The sequence below is a fragment of the Tripterygium wilfordii genome, chromosome 5 (genome assembly GCF_013401445.1).
Source record: "Tripterygium wilfordii isolate XIE 37 chromosome 5, ASM1340144v1, whole genome shotgun sequence".
NCBI classification, from domain to species: Eukaryota; Viridiplantae; Streptophyta; class Magnoliopsida; order Celastrales; family Celastraceae; genus Tripterygium; species Tripterygium wilfordii.
In genome coordinates this window covers 4,282,166-4,307,280 of record NC_052236.1, presented here as the reverse complement: position 1 = coordinate 4,307,280, position 25,115 = coordinate 4,282,166, and the positions used below count along the sequence as shown (strand labels likewise).

The window sequence follows — 25,115 nt, the reverse complement described above, 5'->3', positions numbered from 1 at the left end:
GTAAAGATGCGAATACACCAAGTTACGTTGGAAATTGCCCAAAAACGTGAAAGCTCGTCTATGGAGAGAGTTGAGCAATTCCAAAGCATCAATGTGGACCTTTGTACTCTATTTAGTGTTCTTAGAAGTCTAACTTGCTAGTTTAGCCTTCCTGCAACGTTTCGTAAGGCAAAGATGCGAATAGACCAAGTTATGTTGGAAGTTACACAAAAACGTGAAAAGCTCGTCTATGGAGAGAGTTGAGCAATTCCGAAGAATCAATGTGGACCGTTGTCCTCTATTTAGTGTTCTTAGAAGTCTAACTTGCTAGTATAGCCCTCGTGCATTGTTTCGTATGGTAAAGATGCGAACAGACCAAGTTATGTTGGAAATTGCACCAAAACGTGAAAAGCTCGTCTATGGAGAGAGTTGAGCAATTCCAAAGAATCAATGTGGACCGTTGTACTCTATTTAGTGTTCTTAGGAGTATAACTTGCTATTATAGCCCTCGTGACCCGTTTTGTAAGGTAAAGATGCGAATACACCAAGTTATGTTGGAAATCGCACAAAAACGTGAAAAGCTCGTCTATGGAGATAGTTGAGCAATTCCAAAGCATCAATGTGGACCTTTGTACTCTATTTAGTGTTCTTAGAAGTCTAACTTGCTAGTATATCCCTCGTGCAACGTTTCGCATGGTAAAGATGCGAATAGACCAAGTTATGTTGCAAAATTGCACAAAAACGTGAGAAGCTCGTCTATGGAGAGAGTTGAGCAATTCCAAAGAATCAATGTGGACCTTTGTACTCTATTTAGTGTTGTTAGAAGTCTAAATTGCTAGTTTAGCCTTCGTGCAACGTTTCGTATGGTAATGTTACGAATAGACCAAGTTATGTTGGAAGTTACACAAAATTGTGAAAAGCTCGTCTATGGAGAGAGTTGAGCAATTCCAAAGCATCAATGTGGACCGTTGTGCTCCATTTAGTGTTCTTAGAAGTCTAACTTGCTAGTTTTGCCTTCGTGCAACGTTTCGTAAGGTACAGATGCGAATAGACAAAGTTATGTTGGAAATTGCAGAAAAACGTGAAAAGCTCGTCCATGGAGAGAGTTGAGCAATTCCAAAGCATCAATGTGGACCGTTGTACTCTATTTAGTGTTCTTAGAAGTCTAACTTGCTAGTTTAGCCTTCGTCCAACGTTTCGTAAGGTAAAGATACGAATAGACCAAGTTATGTTGGAAATTGCAAAAAAAACGTGAAAAGCTCGTCTATGGAGAGAGTTGAGCAATTCCAAAGCATCAATGTGGACCGTTGTACTCTATTTAGTGTTCTTAGAAGTACAACTTGCTAGTATAGCCCTCGTGACCCGTTTCGTAAGGTAAAGATGCGAATACACCAAGTTACGTTGGAAATCACACAAAAACGTGAAAAGCTCGTCTATGGAGAGAGTTGAGCAATTCCAAAGCATCAATGTGGACCTTTGTACTCTATTTAGTGTTCTTAGAAGTCTAACTTGCTAGTTTAGCCTTCCTGCAACGTTTCGTAAGGTAAAGATGCGAATAGACGAAGTTATGTTGGAAGTTACACAAAAACGTGGAAAGCTCGTCTATGGAGAGAGTTGAGCAATTCCGAAGAATCAATGTGGACCGTTGTCCTCGATTTAGTGTTCTTAGAAGTCTAACTTGCTAGTATAGCCCTCGTGCAACGTTTCGTATGGTAAAGACGCGAACAGACCAAGTTATGTTGGAAATTGCAAAAAAACGTGAAAAGCTCGTCTATGGAGAGAGTTGAGCAATTCCAAAGCATCAATGTGGACCGTTGTACTCTATTTAGTGTTCTTAGAAGTATAACTTGCTAGTATAGCCCTCGTGACCCGTTTCGTAAGGTAAAGATGCGAATACACCGAGTTACGTTGGAAATCGCACAAAAACGTGAAAAGCTCGTCTATGGAGAGAGTTGAGCAATTCCAAAGCATCAATGTGGACCTTTGTACTCTATTTAGTGTTCTTAGAAGTCTAACTTGCTAGTTTAGCCTTCCTGCAACGTTTCGTAAGGTAAAGATGCGAATAGACCAAGTTATGTTGGAAGTTACACAAAAACGTGAAAAGCTCGTCTATGGAGAGAGTTGAGCAATTCCGAAGAATCAATGTGGACCGTTGTCCTCTATTTAGTGTTCTTGGAAGTCTAACTTGCTAGTATAGCCCTCGTGCAACGTTTCGTATGGTAAAGACACGAACAGACCAAGTTATGTTGGAAATTGCAAAAAAACGTGAAAAGCTCGTCTATGGAGAGAGTTGAGCAATTCCAAAGCATCAATGTGGACCGTTGTACTCTATTTAGTGTTCTTAGAAGTATAACTTGCTAGTATAGCCCTCGTGACCCGTTTCGTAAGGTAAAGATGCGAATACACCAAGTTACGTTGGAAATCGCACAAAAACGTGAAAAGCTCATCTATGGAGAGAGTTGAGCAATTCCAAAGCATCAATATGGACCTTTGTACTCTATTTAGTGTTCTTAGAAGTCTAACTTGCTAGTTCAGCCTTCCTGCAACGTTTCGTAAGGGAAAGATGCGAATAGACCAAGTTATGTTGGAAGTTACACAAAAACGTGAAAAGCTCGTCTATGGAGAGAGTTGAGCAATTCCGAAGAATCAATGTGGACCGTTGTCCTCGATTTAGTGTTCTTAGAAGTCTAACTTGCTAGTATAGCCCTCGTGCAACGTTTCGTATGGTAGAGACGCGAACAGACCAAGTTATGTTGGAAATTGCAAAAGAACGTGAAAAGCTCGTCTATGGAGAGAGTTGAGCAATTCCAAAGCATCAATATGGACCGTTGTACTCTATTTAGTGTTCTTAGAAGTATAGCTTGCTAGTATAGCCCTCGTGACCCGTTTCGTAAGGTAAAGATGCGAATAAACCAAGTTACGTTGGAAATTGCCCAAAAACGTGAAAGCTCGTCTATGGAGAGAGTTGAGCAATTCCAAAGCATCAATGTGGACCTTTGTACTCTATTTAGTGTTCTTAGAAGTCTAACTTGCTAGTTTAGCCTTCCTGCAACGTTTCGTAAGGTAAAGATGCGAATAGACCAAGTTATGTTGGAAGTTACACAAAAACGTGAAAAGCTCGTCTATGGAGAGAGTTGAGCAATTCCGAAGAATCAATGTGAACCGTTGTCCTCTATTTAGTGTTCTTAGAAGTCTAACTTGCTAGTATAGCCCTCGTGCATTGTTTCGTATGGTAAAGATGCGAACAGACCAAGTTATGTTGGAAATTGCACCAAAACGTGAAAAGCTCGTCTATGGAGAGAGTTGAGCAATTCCAAAGAATCAATGTGGACCGTTGTACTCTATTTAGTGTTCTTAGGAGTATAACTTGCTATTATAGCCCTCGTGACCCGTTTTGTAAGGTAAAGATGCGAATACACCAGGTTACGTTGGAAATCGCACAAAAACGTGAAAAGCTCGTCTATGGAGATAGTTGAGCAATTCCAAAGCATCAATGTGGACCTTTGTGCTCTATTTAGTGTTCTTAGAAGTCTAACTTGCTAGTATATCCCTCGTGCAACGTTTCGCATGGTAAAGATGCGAATAGACCAAGTTATGTTGCAAAATTGCACAAAAACGTGAGAAGCTCGTCTATGGAGAGAGTTGAGCAATTCCAAAGCATCAATGTGGACCTTTGTACTCTATTTAGTGTTGTTGGAAGTCTAAATTGCTAGTTTAGCCTTCGTGCAACGTTTCGTATGGTAATGTTACGAATAGACCAAGTTATGTTGGAAGTTACACAAAATTGTGAAAAGCTCGTCTATGGAGAGAGTTGAGCAATTCCAAAGCATCAATGTGGACCGTTGTGCTCCATTTAGTGTTCTTAGAAGTCTAACTTGCTAGTTTTGCCTTCGTGCAACGTTTCGTAAGGTACAGATGCGAATAGACAAAGTGATGTTGGAAATTGCAGAAAAACGTGAAAAGCTCGTCCATGGAGAGAGTTGAGCAATTCCAAAGCATCAATGTGGACCGTTGTACTCTATTTAGTGTTCTTAGAAGTCTAACTTGCTAGTTTAGCCTTCGTCCAACGTTTCGTAAGGTAAAGATACGAATAGACCAAGTTATGTTGGAAATTGCAAAAAAACGTGAAAAGCTCGTCTATGGAGAGAGTTGAGCAATTCCGAAGAATCAATGTGGACCGTTGTCCTCGATTTAGTGTTCTTAGAAGTCTAACTTGCTAGTATAGCCCTCGTGCAACGTTTCGTATGGTAAAGACGCGAACAGACCAAGTTATGTTGGAAATTGCAAAAAAACGTGAAAAGCTCGTCTATGGAGAGAGTTGAGCAATTCCAAAGCATCAATGTGGACCGTTGTACTCTATTTAGTGTTCTTAGAAGTATAACTTGCTAGTTTAGCCTTCCTGCAACGTTTCGTAAGGTAAAGATGCGAATAGACGAAGTTATGTTGGAAGTTACACAAAAACGTGGAAAGCTCGTCTATGGAGAGAGTTGAGCAATTCCGAAGAATCAATGTGGACCGTTGTCCTCGATTTAGTGTTCTTAGAAGTCTAACTTGCTAGTATAGCCCTCGTGCAACGTTTCGTATGGTAAAGACGCGAACAGACCAAGTTATGTTGGAAATTGCAAAAAAACGTGAAAAGCTCGTCTATGGAGAGAGTTGAGCAATTCCAAAGCATCAATGTGGACCGTTGTACTCTATTTAGTGTTCTTAGAAGTATAACTTGCTAGTATAGCCCTCGTGACCCGTTTCGTAAGGTAAAGATGCGAATACACCGAGTTACGTTGGAAATCGCACAAAAACGTGAAAAGCTCGTCTATGGAGAGAGTTGAGCAATTCCAAAGCATCAATGTGGACCTTTGTACTCTATTTAGTGTTCTTAGAAGTCTAACTTGCTAGTTTAGCCTTCCTGCAACGTTTCGTAAGGTAAAGATGCGAATAGACCAAGTTATGTTGGAAGTTACACAAAAACGTGAAAAGCTCGTCTATGGAGAGAGTTGAGCAATTCCGAAGAATCAATGTGGACCGTTGTCCTCTATTTAGTGTTCTTGGAAGTCTAACTTGCTAGTATAGCCCTCGTGCAACGTTTCGTATGGTAAAGATACGAACAGACCAAGTTATGTTGGAAATTGCAAAAAAACGTGAAAAGCTCGTCTATGGAGAGAGTTGAGCAATTCCAAAGCATCAATGTGGACCGTTGTACTCTATTTAGTGTTCTTAGAAGTATAACTTGCTAGTATAGCCCTCGTGACCCGTTTCGTAAGGTAAAGATGCGAATACACCAAGTTACGTTGGAAATCGCACAAAAACGTGAAAAGCTCGTCTATGGAGAGAGTTGAGCAATTCCAAAGCATCAATATGGACCTTTGTACTCTATTTAGTGTTCTTAGAAGTCTAACTTGCTAGTTCAGCCTTCCTGCAACGTTTCGTAAGGGAAAGATGCGAATAGACCAAGTTATGTTGGAAGTTACACAAAAACGTGAAAAGCTCGTCTATGGAGAGAGTTGAGCAATTCCGAAGAATCAATGTGGACCGTTGTCCTCGATTTAGTGTTCTTAGAAGTCTAACTTGCTAGTATAGCCCTCGTGCAACGTTTCGTATGGTAGAGACGCGAACAGACCAAGTTATGTTGGAAATTGCAAAAGAACGTGAAAAGCTCGTCTATGGAGAGAGTTGAGCAATTCCAAAGCATCAATATGGACCGTTGTACTCTATTTAGTGTTCTTAGAAGTATAGCTTGCTAGTATAGCCCTCGTGACCCGTTTCGTAAGGTAAAGATGCGAATAAACCAAGTTACGTTGGAAATTGCCCAAAAACGTGAAAGCTCGTCTATGGAGAGAGTTGAGCAATTCCAAAGCATCAATGTGGACCTTTGTACTCTATTTAGTGTTCTTAGAAGTCTAACTTGCTAGTTTAGCCTTCCTGCAACGTTTCGTAAGGTAAAGATGCGAATAGACCAAGTTATGTTGGAAGTTACACAAAAACGTGAAAAGCTCGTCTATGGAGAGAGTTGAGCAATTCCGAAGAATCAATGTGAACCGTTGTCCTCTATTTAGTGTTCTTAGAAGTCTAACTTGCTAGTATAGCCCTCGTGCATTGTTTCGTATGGTAAAGATGCGAACAGACCAAGTTATGTTGGAAATTGCACCAAAACGTGAAAAGCTCGTCTATGGAGAGAGTTGAGCAATTCCAAAGAATCAATGTGGACCGTTGTACTCTATTTAGTGTTCTTAGGAGTATAACTTGCTATTATAGCCCTCGTGACCCGTTTTGTAAGGTAAAGATGCGAATACACCAGGTTACGTTGGAAATCGCACAAAAACGTGAAAAGCTCGTCTATGGAGATAGTTGAGCAATTCCAAAGCATCAATGTGGACCTTTGTGCTCTATTTAGTGTTCTTAGAAGTCTAACTTGCTAGTATATCCCTCGTGCAACGTTTCGCATGGTAAAGATGCGAATAGACCAAGTTATGTTGCAAAATTGCACAAAAACGTGAGAAGCTCGTCTATGGAGAGAGTTGAGCAATTCCAAAGCATCAATGTGGACCTTTGTACTCTATTTAGTGTTGTTGGAAGTCTAAATTGCTAGTTTAGCCTTCGTGCAACGTTTCGTATGGTAATGTTACGAATAGACCAAGTTATGTTGGAAGTTACACAAAATTGTGAAAAGCTCGTCTATGGAGAGAGTTGAGCAATTCCAAAGCATCAATGTGGACCGTTGTGCTCCATTTAGTGTTCTTAGAAGTCTAACTTGCTAGTTTTGCCTTCGTGCAACGTTTCGTAAGGTACAGATGCGAATAGACAAAGTGATGTTGGAAATTGCAGAAAAACGTGAAAAGCTCGTCCATGGAGAGAGTTGAGCAATTCCAAAGCATCAATGTGGACCGTTGTACTCTATTTAGTGTTCTTAGAAGTCTAACTTGCTAGTTTAGCCTTCGTCCAACGTTTCGTAAGGTAAAGATACGAATAGACCAAGTTATGTTGGAAATTGCAAAAAAACGTGAAAAGCTCGTCTATGGAGAGAGTTGAGCAATTCCAAAGCATCAATGTGGACCGTTGTACTCTATTTAGTGTTCTTAGAAGTACAACTTGCTAGTATAGCCCTCGTGACCCGTTTCGTAAGGTAAAGATGCGAATACACCAAGTTACGTTGGAAATCACACAAAAACGTGAAAAGCTCGTCTATGGAGAGAGTTGAGCAATTCCAAAGCATCAATGTGGACCTCTGTACTCTATTTAGTGTTCTTAGAAGTCTAACTTGCTAGTTTAGCCTTCCTGCAACGTTTCGTAAGGTAAAGATGCGAATAGACGAAGTTATGTTGGAAGTTACACAAAAACGTGGAAAGCTCGTCTATGGAGAGAGTTGAGCAATTCTGAAGAATCAATGTGGACCGTTGTCCTCGATTTAGTGTTCTTAGAAGTCTAACTTGCTAGTATAGCCCTCGTGCAACGTTTCGTATGGTAAAGACGCGAACAGACCAAGTTATGTTGGAAATTGCAAAAAAACGTGAAAAGCTCGTCTATGGAGAGAGTTGAGCAATTCCAAAGCATCAATGTGGACCGTTGTACTCTATTTAGTGTTCTTAGAAGTATAACTTGCTAGTATAGCCCTCGTGACCCGTTTTGTAAGGTAAAGATGCGAATACACCAAGTTACGTTGGAAATTGCACAAAAACGTGAAAATCTCGTCTATGGAGAGAGTTGAGCAATTCCAAAGCATCAATGTGGACCTTTGTACTCTATTTAGTGTTCTTAGAAGTCTAACTTGCTAGTTTAGCCTTCCTGCAATGTTTCGTAAGGTAAAGATGCGGATAGACGAAGTTATGTTGGAAGTTACACAAAAACGTGGAAAGCTCGTCTATGGAGAGAGTTGAGCAATTCCGAAGAATCAATGTGGACCGTTGTCCTCGATTTAGTGTTCTTAGAAGTCTAACTTGCTAGTATAGCCCTCGTGCATTGTTTCGTATGGTAAAGATGCGAACAGACCAAGTTATGTTGGAAATTGCACCAAAACGTGAAAAGCTCGTCTATGGAGAGAGTTGAGCAATTCCAAAGAATCAATGTGGACCTTTGTACTCTATTTAGTGTTCTTAGGAGTATAACTTGCTAGTATAGCCCTCGTGACCCGTTTTGTAAGGTAAGGATGCGAATACACCAAGTTACGTTGGAAATCGCACAAAAACGTGAAAAGCTCGTCTATGGAGAGAGTTGAGCAATTCCAAAGCATCAATGTGGACCTTTGTACTCTATTTAGTGTTCTTAGAAGTCTAACTTGCTAGTATATCCCTCGTGCAACGTTTCGCATGGTAAAGATGCGAATAGCCCAAGTAATGTTGCAAAATTGCACAAAAACGTGAGAAGCTCGTCTATGGAGAGAGTTGAGCAATTCCAAAGCATCAATGTGGACCTTTGTACTCTATTTAGTGTTGTTAGAAGTCTAAATTGCTAGTTTAGCCTTCGTGCAACGTTTCGTATGGTAATGATACGAATAGACCAAGTTATGTTGGAAGTTACACAAAATTGTGAAAAGCTCGTCTATGGAGAGAGTTGAGCAATTCCAAAGCATCAATGTGGACCGTTGTGCTCCATTTAGTGTTCTTAGAAGTCTAACTTGCTAGTTTTGCCTTCGTGCAACGTTTCGTAAGGTACAGATGCGAATAGACAAGGTTATGTTGGAAATTGCAGAAAAACGTGAAAAGCTCGTCCATGGAGAGAGTTGAGCAATTCCAAAGCATCAATGTGGACCGTTGTACTCTATTTAGTGTTCTTAGAAGTCTAACTTGCTAGTTTAGCCTTCGTCCAACGTTTCGTAAGGTAAAGATACGAATAGACCAAGTTATGTTGGAAGTTACACAAAAACGTGAAAAGCTCGTCTATGGAGAGAGTTGAGCAATTCCAAAGCATCAATGTGGACCGTTGTACTCTATTTAGTCTTCTTAGAAGTCTAACTTGCTAGTATCGCCCTCGTGAAACGTTTCGCATGGTAAAGATGCGAATAGACCAAGTTATGTTGCAAAATTGCACAAAAACGTGAGAAGCTCGTCTATGGAGAGAGTTGAGCAATTCCAAAGCATCAATGTGGACCTTTCTACTCTATTTAGTGTTCTTAGAAGTCTAACTTGCTAGTTTAGCCTTCGTGCAATGTTTCGTAAGGTAAACATACGAATAGACCAAGTTATGTTGGAAGTTACACAAAAACGTGAAAAGCTCGCCTATAGAGAGAGTTGAGCAATTCCAAAACATCAATGTGGACCGTTGTACTCTATTTAGTGTTCTTAGAACTTGCTAGTATAGCCCTCGTGCAACGTTTCGTAAGGTAAAGATGCGAATACACCAAGTTACGTTGGAAATTGCACAAAAACGTGAAAAGCTCGTCTATGGAGAGGGTTGAGAATTCCAAAGCATCAATGTGGACCGTTGTACTCTATTTAGAGTTCTTAGAAATCTAACTTGCTAGTTTAGCCTTCGTGCAACGTTTCGTAAGGTAAAGATACGAATAGACCAAGTTATGTTGGAAGTTACACAAAAACGGGAAACGCTCGTCTATGGAGAGAGTTGAGCAATTCCAAAGCATCAATGTGGACCGGTGCACTCTATTTAGTGTTCTTAGAAGTCTAAGTTGCTAGTATAGCCGTCGTGCAACGTTTCGTATGGTAAAGATGCGAATAGACCAAGTTATGTTGGAAATTGCACAAAAACGTGAAAAGCTCGTCTATGGAGAGAGTTGAGCAATTCCGAAAAATCAATGTGGACCGTTGTCTTCTAGTTAGTGTTCTTAGAAGTCTAACTTGCTAGTATAGCCGTCGTGCAACGTTTCGTATGGTAAATATGCGAATAGACAAAGTTATGTTGGGAATTGCACAAAAACGTGAAAAGCTCGTCTATGGAGAGAGTTAAGCAATTCCAAAGCATCAATGTGGACCGTTGTACTCTATTTAGTGTTCTTTGAAGTCTAACTTGCTAGTATAGCCGTCGTGCAACGTTTCGTACGGTAAAGATGCGAATAGACCAAGTTATGTTGGAAATTGCGCAAAAACGTGAAAAGCTCGTCTAAGGAGAGAGTTGAGCAATTCCGAAGAATCAATGTGGACCGTTGTCTTCTAGTTAGTGTTCTTAGAAGTCTAACTTGCTAGTATAGCCCTCGTGCAATGTTTCATATGGTAAAGATGCGAATAGACCAAGTTATGTTGGAAATTGCATAAAAACATGAGAAGCTCGTCTATGGAGAGAGTCGAGCAATTCCAAAGCATCAATGTGGACCGTTGTACTCTATTTAGTGTTCTTAGAAGTCTAACTTGCTAGTATAGCCGTCGTGCAACGTTTCGTACGGTAAAGATGCGAATAGACCAAGTTATGTTGGAAGTTACACAAAAACGGGAAACGTTCGTCTATGGAGAGAGTTGAGTAATTCCAAAGCATCAATGTGGACCGGTGCACTCTATTTAGTGTTCTTAGAAGTCTAAGTTGCTAGTATAGCCGTCGTGCAACGTTTCGTATGGTAAAGATGCGAATAGACCAAGTTATGTTGGAAATTGCACAAAAACGTGAAAAGCTCGTCTATGGAGAGAGTTGAGCAATTCCAAAGCATCAATGTGGACCTTTGTACTCTATTTAGTGTTCTTAGAAGTCTAACTTGCTAGTTTAGCCTTCGTGCAACGTTTCGTAAGGTAAAGATACGAATAGACCAAGTTATGTTGGAAGTTACACAAAAACCGGAAACGCTCGTCTATGGAGAGAGTTGAGCAATTCCAAAGCATCAATGTGGACCGGTGCACTCTATTTAGTGTTCTTAGAAGTCTAAGTTGCTAGTATAGCCGTCGTGCAACGTTTCGTATGGTAAAGATGCGAATAGACCAAGTTATGTTGGAAATTGCACAAAAACGTGAAAAGCTCGTCTATGGAGAGAGTTGAGCAATTCCAAAGCATCAATGTGGACCTTTGTACTATATTTAGTGTTCTTAGAAGTATAACTTGCTAGTTTAGCCTTCGTGGAACGTTTCGTAAAGTAAAGATACGAATAGACCAAGTTATGTTGGAAGTTACACAAAAACGTGAAAAGCTCGTCTATGGAGAGAGTTGAGAAATTCCAAAGCATCAATGTGGACCGTTGTACTCTATTTAGTGTTATTAGAAGTATAACTTGCTAGTATAGCCGTCGTGCAACGTTTCGTATGGTAAAGATGCGAATAGACCATGTTATGTTGGAAATTACACAAAAACGTGAAAAGCTCGTCTATGGAGAGAGTTGAGCAATTCCAAAGCATCAATGTGGACTGTTGTCCTCTATTTAATGTTCTTAGAAGTCTAACTTTCTAGTATAGCCGTCGTGCAACGTTTGGTATGGTAAATATGCGAATAGACAAAGTTATGTTGGGAATTGCACAAAAACATGAAAAGCTCGTCTATGGAGAGAGTTGAGCAATTCCAAAGCATCAATGTGGACCGTTGTACTCTATTTAGTGTTCTTAGAAGTATAACTTGCTAGTATAGCCCTCGTGACCCGTTTCGTAAGGTAAAGATGCGAATACACCAAGTTACGTTGGAAATTGCACAAAAACGTGAAAAGCTCGTCTATGGAGAGAGTTGAGCAATTCCAAAGCATCAATGTGGACCTTTGTACTCTATTTAGTGTTCTTAGAAGTCTAACTTGCTAGTTTAGCCTTCCTGCAATGTTTCGTAAGGTAAAGATGCGGATAGACGAAGTTATGTTGGAAGTTACACAAAAACGTGGAAAGCTCGTCTATGGAGAGAGTTGAGCAATTCCGAAGAATCAATGTGGACCGTTGTCCTCGATTTAGTGTTCTTAGAAGTCTAACTTGCTAGTATAGCCCTCGTGCATTGTTTCGTATGGTAAAGATGCGAACAGACCAAGTTATGTTGGAAATTGCACCAAAACGTGAAAAGCTCGTCTATGGAGAGAGTTGAGCAATTCCAAAGAATCAATGTGGACCTTTGTACTCTATTTAGTGTTCTTAGGAGTATAACTTGCTAGTATAGCCCTCGTGACCCGTTTTGTAAGGTAAGGATGCGAATACACCAAGTTACGTTGGAAATCGCACAAAAACGTGAAAAGCTCGTCTATGGAGAGAGTTGAGCAATTCCAAAGCATCAATGTGGACCTTTGTACTCTATTTAGTGTTCTTAGAAGTCTAACTTGCTAGTATATCCCTCGTGCAACGTTTCGCATGGTAAAGATGCGAATAGCCCAAGTAATGTTGCAAAATTGCACAAAAACGTGAGAAGCTCGTCTATGGAGAGAGTTGAGCAATTCCAAAGCATCAATGTGGACCTTTGTACTCTATTTAGTGTTGTTAGAAGTCTAAATTGCTAGTTTAGCCTTCGTGCAACGTTTCGTATGGTAATGATACGAATAGACCAAGTTATGTTGGAAGTTACACAAAATTGTGAAAAGCTCGTCTATGGAGAGAGTTGAGCAATTCCAAAGCATCAATGTGGACCGTTGTGCTCCATTTAGTGTTCTTAGAAGTCTAACTTGCTAGTTTTGCCTTCGTGCAACGTTTCGTAAGGTACAGATGCGAATAGACAAGGTTATGTTGGAAATTGCAGAAAAACGTGAAAAGCTCGTCCATGGAGAGAGTTGAGCAATTCCAAAGCATCAATGTGGACCGTTGTACTCTATTTAGTGTTCTTAGAAGTCTAACTTGCTAGTTTAGCCTTCGTGCAACGTTTCGTAAGGTAAAGATACGAATAGACCAAGTTATGTTGGAAGTTACACAAAAACGTGAAAAGCTCGTCTATGGAGAGAGTTGAGCAATTCCAAAGCATCAATGTGGACCGTTGTACTCTATTTAGTGTTCTCAGAAGTCTAACTTGCTAGTATAGCCCTCGTGCAACGTTTCGCATGGTAAAGATGCGAATGGACCAAGTTATGTTGCAAAATTGCACAAAAACGTGAGAAGCTCGTCCATGGAGAGAGTTGAGCAATTCCAAAGCATCAATGTGGACCTTTGTACTCTATTTAGTGTTCTTAGAAGTCTAACTTGCTAGTTTAGCCTTCGTGCAACGTTTCGTAAGGTAAACATACGAATAGACCAAGTTATGTTGGAAGTTACACAAAAACGTGAAAAGCTCGCCTATAGAGAGAGTTGAGCAATTCCAAAACATCAATGTGGACCGTTGTACTCTATTTAGTGTTCTTAGAACTTGCTAGTATAGCCCTCGTGCAACGTTTCGTAAGGTAAAGATGCGAATACACCAAGTTACGTTGGAAATTGCACAAAAACGTGAAAAGCTCGTCTATGGAGAGGGTTGAGAATTCCAAAGCATCAATGTGGACCGTTGTACTCTATTTAGAGTTCTTAGAAATCTAACTTGCTAGTTTAGCCTTCGTGCAACGTTTCGTAAGGTAAAGATACGAATAGACCAAGTTATGTTGGAAGTTACACAAAAACGGGAAACGCTCGTCTATGGAGAGAGTTGAGCAATTCCAAAGCATCAATGTGGACCGGTGCACTCTATTTAGTGTTCTTAGAAGTCTAAGTTGCTAGTATAGCCGTCGTGCAACGTTTCGTATGGTAAAGATGCGAATAGACCAAGTTATGTTGGAAATTGCACAAAAACGTGAAAAGCTCGTCTATGGAGAGAGTTGAGCAATTCCGAAGAATCAATGTGGACCGTTGTCTTCTAGTTAGTGTTCTTAGAAGTCTAACTTGCTAGTATAGCCGTCGTGCAACGTTTCGTATGGTAAATATGCGAATAGACAAAGTTATGTTGGGAATTGCACAAAAACGTGAAAAGCTCGTCTATGGAGAGAGTTAAGCAATTCCAAAGCATCAATGTGGACCGTTGTACTCTATTTAGTGTTCTTTGAAGTCTAACTTGCTAGTATAGCCGTCGTGCAACGTTTCGTACGGTAAAGATGCGAATAGACCAAGTTATGTTGGAAATTGCGCAAAAACGTGAAAAGCTCGTCTAAGGAGAGAGTTGAGCAATTCCGAAGAATCAATGTGGACCGTTGTCTTCTAGTTAGTGTTCTTAGAAGTCTAACTTGCTAGTATAGCCCTCGTGCAATGTTTCATATGGTAAAGATGCGAATAGACCAAGTTATGTTGGAAATTGCATAAAAACATGAGAAGCTCGTCTATGGAGAGAGTCGAGCAATTCCAAAGCATCAATGTGGACCGTTGTACTCTATTTAGTGTTCTTAGAAGTCTAACTTGCTAGTATAGCCGTCGTGCAACGTTTCGTACGGTAAAGATGCGAATAGACCAAGTTATGTTGGAAGTTACACAAAAACGGGAAACGTTCGTCTATGGAGAGAGTTGAGTAATTCCAAAGCATCAATGTGGACCGGTGCACTCTATTTAGTGTTCTTAGAAGTCTAAGTTGCTAGTATAGCCGTCGTGCAACGTTTCGTATGGTAAAGATGCGAATAGACCAAGTTATGTTGGAAATTGCACAAAAACGTGAAAAGCTCGTCTATGGAGAGAGTTGAGCAATTCCAAAGCATCAATGTGGACCTTTGTACTCTATTTAGTGTTCTTAGAAGTCTAACTTGCTAGTTTAGCCTTCGTGCAACGTTTCGTAAGGTAAAGATACGAATAGACCAAGTTATGTTGGAAGTTACACAAAAACCGGAAACGCTCGTCTATGGAGAGAGTTGAGCAATTCCAAAGCATCAATGTGGACCGGTGCACTCTATTTAGTGTTCTTAGAAGTCTAAGTTGCTAGTATAGCCGTCGTGCAACGTTTCGTATGGTAAAGATGCGAATAGACCAAGTTATGTTGGAAATTGCACAAAAACGTGAAAAGCTCGTCTATGGAGAGAGTTGAGCAATTCCAAAGCATCAATGTGGACCTTTGTACTCTATTTAGTGTTCTTAGAAGTATAACTTGCTAGTTTAGCCTTCGTGGAACGTTTCGTAAAGTAAAGATACGAATAGACCAAGTTATGTTGGAAGTTACACAAAAACGTGAAAAGCTCGTCTATGGAGAGAGTTGAGAAATTCCAAAGCATCAATGTGGACCGTTGTACTCTATTTAGTGTTATTAGAAGTCTAACTTGCTAGTATAGCCGTCGTGCAACGTTTCGTATGGTAAAGATGCGAATAGACCATGTTATGTTGGAAATTACACAAAAACGTGAAAAGCTCGTCTATGGAGAGAGTTGAGCAATTCCAAAGCATCAATGTGGACTGTTGTCCTCTATTTAATGTTCTTAGAAGTCTAACTTTCTAGTATAGCCGTCGTGCAACGTTTCGTATGGTAAATATGCGAATAGACAAAGTTATGTTGGGAATTGCACAAAAACGTGAAAAGCTCGTCTATGGAGAGAGTTGAGCAATTCCAAAGCATCAATGTGGACCGTTGTACTCTATTTAGTGTTCTTAGAAGTCTAACTTGCTAGTATAGCCGTCGTGCAACGTTTCGTACGGTAAAGATGCGAATAGACCAAGTTATGTTGGAAATTGCACAAAAACGTGAAAAGCTCGTCTATGGAGAGAGTTGAGCAATTCCGAAGAATCAATGTGGACCGTTGTCTTCTAGTTAGTGTTCTTAGAAGTCTAACTTGCTAGTATAGCCCTCGTGCAACGTTTCATATGGTAAAGATGTGAATAGACCAAGTTATATTGAAAATTGCACAAAAACATGAGAAGCTCGTCTATGGAGAGAGTCGAGCAATTCCAAAGCATCAATGTGGACCGTTGTACTCTATTTAGTGTTCTTTGAAGTCTAACTTGCTAGTATAGCCGTCGTGCAACGTTTCGTACGGTAAAGATGCGAATAGACCAAGTTATGTTGGAAATTGCGCAAAAACGTGAAAAGCTCGTCTAAGGAGAGAGTTGAGCAATTCCGAAGAATCAATGTGGACCGTTGTCTTCTAGTTAGTGTTCTTAGAAGTCTAACTTGCTAGTATAGCCCTCGTGCAATGTTTCATATGGTAAAGATGCGAATAGACCAAGTTATGTTGGAAATTGCATAAAAACATGAGAAGCTCGTCTATGGAGAGAGTCGAGCAATTCCAAAGCATCAATGTGGACCGTTGTACTCTATTTAGTGTTCTTAGAAGTCTAACTTGCTAGTATAGCCGTCGTGCAACGTTTCGTACGGTAAAGATGCGAATAGACCAAGTTATGTTGGAAGTTACACAAAAACGGGAAACGTTCGTCTATGGAGAGAGTTGAGTAATTCCAAAGCATCAATGTGGACCGGTGCACTCTATTTAGTGTTCTTAGAAGTCTAAGTTGCTAGTATAGCCGTCGTGCAACGTTTCGTATGGTAAAGATGCGAATAGACCAAGTTATGTTGGAAATTGCACAAAAACGTGAAAAGCTCGTCTATGGAGAGAGTTGAGCAATTCCAAAGCATCAATGTGGACCTTTGTACTCTATTTAGTGTTCTTAGAAGTCTAACTTGCTAGTTTAGCCTTCGTGCAACGTTTCGTAAGGTAAAGATACGAATAGACCAAGTTATGTTGGAAGTTACACAAAAACCGGAAACGCTCGTCTATGGAGAGAGTTGAGCAATTCCAAAGCATCAATGTGGACCGGTGCACTCTATTTAGTGTTCTTAGAAGTCTAAGTTGCTAGTATAGCCGTCGTGCAACGTTTCGTATGGTAAAGATGCGAATAGACCAAGTTATGTTGGAAATTGCACAAAAACGTGAAAAGCTCGTCTATGGAGAGAGTTGAGCAATTCCAAAGCATCAATGTGGACCTTTGTACTCTATTTAGTGTTCTTAGAAGTATAACTTGCTAGTTTAGCCTTCGTGGAACGTTTCGTAAAGTAAAGATACGAATAGACCAAGTTATGTTGGAAGTTACACAAAAACGTGAAAAGCTCGTCTATGGAGAGAGTTGAGAAATTCCAAAGCATCAATGTGGACCGTTGTACTCTATTTAGTGTTATTAGAAGTCTAACTTGCTAGTATAGCCGTCGTGCAACGTTTCGTATAGTAAAGATGCGAATAGACCATGTTATGTTGGAAATTACACAAAAACGTGAAAAGCTCGTCTATGGAGAGAGTTGAGCAATTCCAAAGCATCAATGTGGACTGTTGTCCTCTATTTAATGTTCTTAGAAGTCTAACTTTCTAGTATAGCCGTCGTGCAACGTTTCGTATGGTAAATATGCGAATAGACAAAGTTATGTTGGGAATTGCACAAAAACGTGAAAAGCTCGTCTATGGAGAGAGTTGAGCAATTCCAAAGCATCAATGTGGACCGTTGTACTCTATTTAGTGTTCTTAGAAGTCTAACTTGCTAGTATAGCCGTCGTGCAACGTTTCGTACGGTAAAGATGCGAATAGACCAAGTTATGTTGGAAATTGCACAAAAACGTGAAAAGCTCGTCTATGGAGAGAGTTGAGCAATTCCGAAGAATCAATGTGGACCGTTGTCTTCTAGTTAGTGTTCTTAGAAGTCTAACTTGCTAGTATAGCCCTCGTGCAACGTTTCATATGGTAAAGATGCGAATAGACCAAGTTATATTGAAAATTGCACAAAAACATGAGAAGCTCGTCTATGGAGAGAGTCGAGCAATTCCAAAGCATCAATGTGGACCGTTGTACTCTATTTAGTGTTCTTAGAAGTTTAACTTGCTAGTATAGCCGTCGTGCAACGTTTCGTATGGTAAAGATGCGAATAGACGAAGTTATGTTGGGAGGTGGGTAGACATTTTGTGGGGCAAATTGCGCCGCATTGTCTTCTTGAAGTGGTTGAGGTGCATTTTGCAAAGCCTGCTCAACTTGAGTAGAGCAAGGATAGGAATAGAGCAACAATCAACCTTAGGAACAATAACACACCAAGATGTAACAAGTAGTGATAAAAATAAAAATGCGCAAAGCTCTCTCAAACAACGCAGCACTACCAAGCAACAAACAAGGTGGCATCCATCGCACACAGGAATCTAAGTTAGCCCCATCCGCCAAATTCTCCTCACAAAATTTTATTTTATTTTTTTCCTTTTTTTTCCGCTCTTTTCAGCAACTACACTAGAAAGCAAGTAAAAGGGAGGAACGAAGTTACCCTTGAAGCGTGACCGTGCTCCTTCCTTATTTGATGGTGTTTAATAGCATAAAGCTAGCATCTACAAGCCACCCAGTTCCTTCTTTGACATCCGCTTCCCGCCTGTCACGCGGGTGACCCGGGTTCGATCCCCGGCAACGGCGCCAAAAACTTGACCGACACCAAAGTGTGTGTGTGTACTTACCCCAAGTTTAGGGTATCGTCAAGTAATAAACCGGTGAGTCCGGTATCGATCCACGAGGAAGCAATGCAAATTTGAAGTGAATGATATGCAAATGACTAGCTAACACTAATAAACACAATGAATATCAAATAAAAGCAAGTAAAAGAAATGGGCCGAATGACTCGGTAGCATAAGCGATTTTTGTAATCAAAGTGAGCACAAAGTGGATTTAAAACAATTAATTAAAAAAACCTAGTCTCTAGTCCGTCCCGGTGGCTACTCGGTTCTCATACTCAAGGTATCATTGCAAACACACACAACCATACACAATGCATTGTGTGATACTATCAATCATGCATATGCAAAGAGAATTGGGATATAAGACTTCAATTCATGCATGTAGGCCATCGAGTCTCTTAATCTACGATGAACGCAAAGGGATAAGCACCTAATATTATGGATTAATGCTCCCCCTTGCGGCTCGGCTTGGCTAACACCCTAGTTTCACACTCAAAGATCAATTAACCATAACTCTCCCATGCACATTCCTAAATTAACCCAAAACCCCATCATCAATACACATAATTAATAGCTATGCAATGAAAAACTTAATTAATTAAGGAAATCATGCAATGGGTTTAACAATTCTCAATCGAACACATTAGATGCAATCCCTAGACTAGACAATCCAAGAATACAATCAAATATGTCATTCCCATAGATCCTATCACACAACTATCACGAAATTAAAAGAGAGAAATCGAAGCTACGATTCTTTGAGCATACCTTGAGTAATCGAAACCTTGCACCCACCGTTCGGGACTATAAACTAGAAAGAGAACTTAGCCACTCATTATAATGAGAATAAACATCAATTTTATAGATGAAAACCAATGTTTACAATCAAGATCACAAGAACTAAGTAAAATCCTAGAGAGAGAAAGAGAGAGAAAAACAATGGAGGCAAGAAGTTGGAGGAGATGAATTGTGTGAAGGAAGACCCAATCTTAGGGTTTTCTCCTCTTTTTACAATAGAAATTACCTATCTACCCTTATAAAGTCGTTCCCCATTGGTTACAAGCATGAGTTACCCGAAATACCCTTAAAATTCTAGTGCAGAAAAATTGCAGTTCCGCGGTAGGTGTCCGGACAGGTGTCCGGACACTTAATGCATCCATCAACTTTGAAGCCTCTGCCTCAATTTGTGAAGAAAGCGTCCGGACGACTCTTGAGGTGTCCGGACAAGTGTCCGGACGGGTAGGAAGTCATACCATACTCTTCAAAAGTGGTTGGAATCATGAGAAACGAAGCATGTCCTGAAAAAGTTAATACCAACCACACTATCCAAGCATGACACAACAAGACTTTTTTTTTTTTTTTTTTTCAAAATTTTCAAATTTTTGATATTCACAAAAGCACACCAAAATAAAGCAAGTTTCACAATGGATTCACAATTCCCTCACCCCCCAACTTAAATGAGACATTGTCCCCAATGTCAAGAATGGAAAACAAGGCAAGAACAAATTGTGAAATGCATTGTGAACATACAAAAACACACCAAAAATGAATAAAAAAATAATCTAACACTACATATTTACAAGAGAGCTCTTTTCACGCACACTAGGAAGGAGTGGGATCCACAAGGTCCCATTCTTCGGCCAATTCATTAAAATTTTCCAAGTATGGTTTCAAACGTTGGCCATTAACCTTAAAAGTTTTTCCACTCCTAGGATCATCAATGTCAATGCTTCCATATGGGGAAACCTTACGGATAATAAAAGGTCCGGTCCATTTGGTACGTAACTTCCCGGGAAACAAGTGTAACCGGGAGTTGTATAAAAGAACCTTTTGTCCCTCATGAAAAACTTTCCTCACAATGTGCTTGTCATGGTATCTTTTCATTTTAAGCTTAGCAATTTTAGCATTTTCAAAAGCATCATTCCTCAACTCCTCAATCTCTTGGATTTGGAGTTTGCGATGCCCCCCAACTTGATCGGTGGAGTCATTCAAAGTGCGAATGGCCCAATAGGCCTTGTGCTCCAATTCCACCGGCAAGTGGCAAGCCTTGCCATAGACAAGTCTATAAGGAGACATTCCAAGGGCAGTCTTATACGCAGTACGGTAAGCCCACAAAGCATCAATCAATTTTGAAGACCAATCTTTTCTATTGGGACCAACCGTTTTTTCAAGAATACGTTTAATCTCCCTATTTGCCAATTCCGCTTGGCCACTTGTTTGTGGATGATATGGGGTGCCAACTTTGTGCAAAATGACATATCGTTTCATCAAAGTTCTAACCGGGGCATTGCAAAAGTGAGACCCACCATCACTTATGATGGCTCGAGGCATCCCAAATCTTGAGAAAATGTTTTCTTTTAAAAATTTTATCACAACTTGGTGATCATTTGTTCGAGAAGGGATGGCTTCTACCCACTTGGACACATAATCCACACCAACCAAGATATACAAATAACCAAATGAATTAGGGAATGGTCCCATGAAGTCAATGGCCCAACAATCGAAAATTTCCAAAATGTTAATAGGTTGGAGGGGCATCATCTCACGTTTTCCTAAATTACCTAGCCTTTGGCAATTGTCACAAGATAGGCAATAAGCATGACATCTTTGTGCAAAGAAGGCCAATATAAGCCACTTTGAAGAATTTTGGCTGCGGTCTTTTTGGAGGAAAAATGGCCTCCACAAGCATATTTATGGCAAAAGGCCATGACACTTTCAAATTCATTATCGGGAATGCACCTCCTAATCACTTGATCAGAACAATACTTGAACAAATATGGGTCATCCCAAAAGAAGTTTCGCACATTGCGAAGAAATTTGGATCTATCAATCTTACTCCAATGAGATGGCATGTTTCCGGTCACCAAAAAGTTGGCAATGTCCGCATACCATGGAGTCAATTTAGAAGAGATGGCATTAGTGAGGAGGAGTTGTTCATCCGGGAAATGCTCATTGATGGGTAGGCCATGTGAAATCAAATTTTGTCCGGGAAGTCGAGAGAGATGGTCGGCTACTACATTCTCCACTCCTTTCTTATCTTTAATTTCAAGGTCAAATTCTTGAAGTAAGAGAATCCATCTTAACAACCTAGGCTTGGCATCAGCTTTTGAAAGTAGATACTTCAAAGCTGCATGGTCGGTAAAGATGATGACTTTCGAGCCAACCAAATAGGACCTAAACTTGTCCAAGGCAAAAACTATAGCTAGTAATTCCTTTTCGGTAGTGGTATAATTCACTTGAGCATCATTCAAAGTCTTACTAGCATAGTATATAACATGAGCATGTTTTTCTTTTCTTTGTCCTAGGACCGCCCCAACCGCCACATCACTTGCATCACACATGAGTTCAAAGGGCATACTCCAATCGGGAGTTTGCATAATGGGTGCGGTGGTTAGGGCACCTTTCAAATCATCAAAAGCTTGTTGACATTGTGGTGTCCATTCAAAAGAGACATCTTGAGCAAGCAAGTTACTTAAAGGTTTGGCAATGGCACTAAAAGAATTAATAAACCTTCTATAGAAACCCGCATGTCCCAAAAAAGATCTCACATCTTTAACACATGTAGGGGGAGGTAACTTTTGAATTAATTCAATTTTTGCCTTGTCAACCTCTATCCCTTTGGAGGACACAATGTGTCCCAATACAATTCCATGTGTCACCATGAAATGACACTTTTCCCAATTGAGAACCAAGTGGCTCTCCTCACATCTTTTTAACACACTTGCCAAATTAGCAAGGCATTGGTCATAGGTGTCTCCGTAAACCGAGAAATCATCCATAAAGACCTCCACAATCTTCTCAACCATGTCACTAAAGATACTCATCATGCACCTTTGAAAGGTAGCCGGAGCATTGCATAACCCAAAAGGCATGCGTCTATAAGCAAAAGTTCTGAATGGACATGTGAATGTGGTCTTGTCTTGGTCTTCTAAGGCAATCTCTATTTGATTATATCCAGAATACCCATCAAGGAAGCAATAATAGGCTCGACCCGCTACTCTCTCAAGGACTTGGTCAAGGAAGGGTAAGGGGAAATGGTCCTTTCTAGTAACCATATTGAGTCTACGGTAGTCAATACACATACGCCACCCGGTTTGAATTCGAGTGGGCACCAATTCGTTCTTGTCATTCGTAACTACCGTAACTCCGGACTTTTTGGGGACCACTTGGGTAGGAGATACCCATTTGGAATCCGCAATGGGATAAATGATCCCCGCGTCAAGCAATTTTAGTACCTCCCCCCTAACTACCTCCTTCATGTTCGGATTCAAACATCTTTGCATTTGTCTAACGGGCTTAGCTTCCTCTTCCATGTAAATCCTATGAGTACAAACCAAAGGACTAATCCCCTTCAAATCAGCAATTGTCCAACCTATTGCCCTTCTATACCTTTGCAAAACTTGAACAAGTTTCTCTTCTTGGGGAGAAGTAAGTAGGGAAGATATCACAACGGGGTATGACTCCTTCTCGCCCAAAAACACATATTTTAATTCACTTGGTAAGGGTTTCCTTTCCGGTGTTGGTGGATGCTCTAGAGATGATTCAAGCTTAGTCTTGGAAGGTTCTAATTCCTCAATAGGTGGGTTGAATCGTCCTATGCTATGGATAGCTAAAGACTCCAAAACCTCATTAATTTCCTCTTCCTCAACTAGAAATTGACTACCTTTTTCGCTCAAAGCTAGCACACCTTCCACCGAATCCCTAGCAAGAGTTTTCTTGAAGTTCTCCTCAACATATGAATGGATCCAATCTACTTCCCTAATGTCTTCAAACTCTCCCATTTGCTTAGACACATTAAAGATGTTCATCTCCGCGGTCATATTCCCAAAAGATAGCACCATGACACCATTCCTACAATTGATCAAAGCATTTGAGGTTGCTAGGAAAGGTCTACCTAAAAGGACCGAAATTGGTTTGCTAAAGCTAGGGAGGGGTTGAGTATCAAAAACCACAAAGTCAACCGGGAAGTAAAATTCATCCACTTGAACTAGTACGTCTTCAACTATTCCCCTAGGAATCTTGACGGATCTATCGGCTAGTTGCAAAGTAATTCTTGTAGGCTTAAGCTCACCTAACCCCATTTGTTGATAGACCGAGTATGGAAGGAGATTAACACTAGCACCTAAATCCAACAATGCTTGCTCAATCCTATGGTTCCCTATGACTATTGGAATGGTGGGGCAACCAGGATCCTTATATTTAGGTGGAGTGGTGGCTTGTAAGATGGAGCTTGGTTGCTCCGTAAGAAAAGCCTTCTCCTTCACATTCAATTTGCGTTTCACGGTACACAAATCCTTGAGGAACTTTGCGTACGAGGGAACTTGTTTGATGGCATCTAGAAGAGGTATGTTCACTTTCACTTGTTTGAAAAGTTCAAACATCTCTTTATGTAGAGCCTTATTGGGTTTCTTCCCTAATCGGTGAGGAAATGGTGGCCTTGGGATACACTCTTTATCCTTAGACGTGTCTACCCTTGTCCTATGTGATTGTCCCTCACTCGCCTCATCGTTTCTTGGTATTTTCTCACCTTTCTCTAAATTTCTGGATGCATTGTCCGGATGATCCAAAATAGGTGTCCGGACACTTGCATCAAGTGTAACATTTTCCTGCACAATTTTCTCCAAACTATTCTCCTTTCCACTATTTCCTTTGTCCTTCCTCCCCACACTATCCCCAAAATTCTGCACCTCATCACTTTGATCAACATTCTCATTTGGTATGGGCCTATCCACAATGCGTCCATTCCTCAAAGTGAGGATGGATTGGGCTTGTTCATGTCCACTCACCCCCCCACTAGTAGATTCCACCACATTGGCTGGTTTGGATGGATTGGGATATGGTTGAGCTGGGAATTTACCCTTCTCATATGTGGTGAGAGCTTGGGTGACCTTAGTGATTTGACTCTTAATATCCTCAATGGCTCTATTGGTTTGTTCTTGAAATTTGTTGGCCTTTTGATTCTCCCCAATTTGAGCTTGCATGAAAATGTTGAGGGTGTCTTCAAGAGACCTCTTGGGACGTGGAATGTAAGGTTGTGGAGGTGGTTGTGTAACACTTGGAGGAGGCAATTGTTGTTGGGGTGGAGGGGGGAGTGATTGAGATTGAGCATTCCCATCATTCCTCCACCCAAAGTTTGGATGATTCCTCCAAGGGTAATTCTCATTGTAAGAATTGTTGCCTTGGTTATTAGTAGGGTAGGGCTTTCTAAAGTTTTGAGAATTGTTCCCATTGTAACCTTGCCCAAATAGGACTTCCTTACAAGCCGGTAGAGCATTACACTCATCCGTCCTATGATCCCTACTTTCACACAAAGTACAAGCAACTTGTTCATCAACACCAACCACATTTATAGGGGCCTTTTGTGACTCTAAGGACTCCAATTTCTTGGACAACAAAGCAAGTTTAGCATGCACATCATCATTTTCATTCAAAACAAACTTGCCACTAGAGTTTGGCACAACATCATGTCGGGTTAGTGGAGGAGCTTCCCAAGATCGAGATTCCTCCGTCAACCCATCAAAGAAAGTGAATGCTTCATTGGCATCCCTATTCAAAAAATCACCTTGAGTCATGGTGGAGACCAATTTCTTCAAAGATGGAGTCAAAGATTTGTGGAAAAAATTCACAATTTGAAATTTTTGAAATCCATGGTGAGGGCACATAAACAACAAATCTTTAAACCTCTCCCAAGCTTGGAAGAAGGTTTCATGTTCTTTGCAATGAAAATTCATGATTTGTGTTTGGTAAGAGATGGTACGGTGGGAAGGAAAATATTTGTTGAGAAATTCTTCTTGCATTGCCGCCCAAGTCGCAATGGATTGGGGGCGCAAGTTCTCAAACCATTGTTTTGCATGATCCTTCAAAGAGAATGGAAAACGTTTGAGTTTCAAAATTTCTTGTGAGCATGTGACATCACCAAAAGTAGTACACACCGATTCAAAATCACGCACATGGGAATATGGTCGTTCCGA

At 40.5% G+C, this 25,115-nt stretch overlaps 1 pseudogene; it reads left to right on the top strand.

Moving 5' to 3' along the window:
- Positions 1-24,786: 24,786 nt before the first annotated feature.
- On the top strand, positions 24,787-24,886 carry LOC119999175 (annotated as a pseudogene).
- The last annotated feature ends 229 nt before the right edge of the window (positions 24,887-25,115 follow it).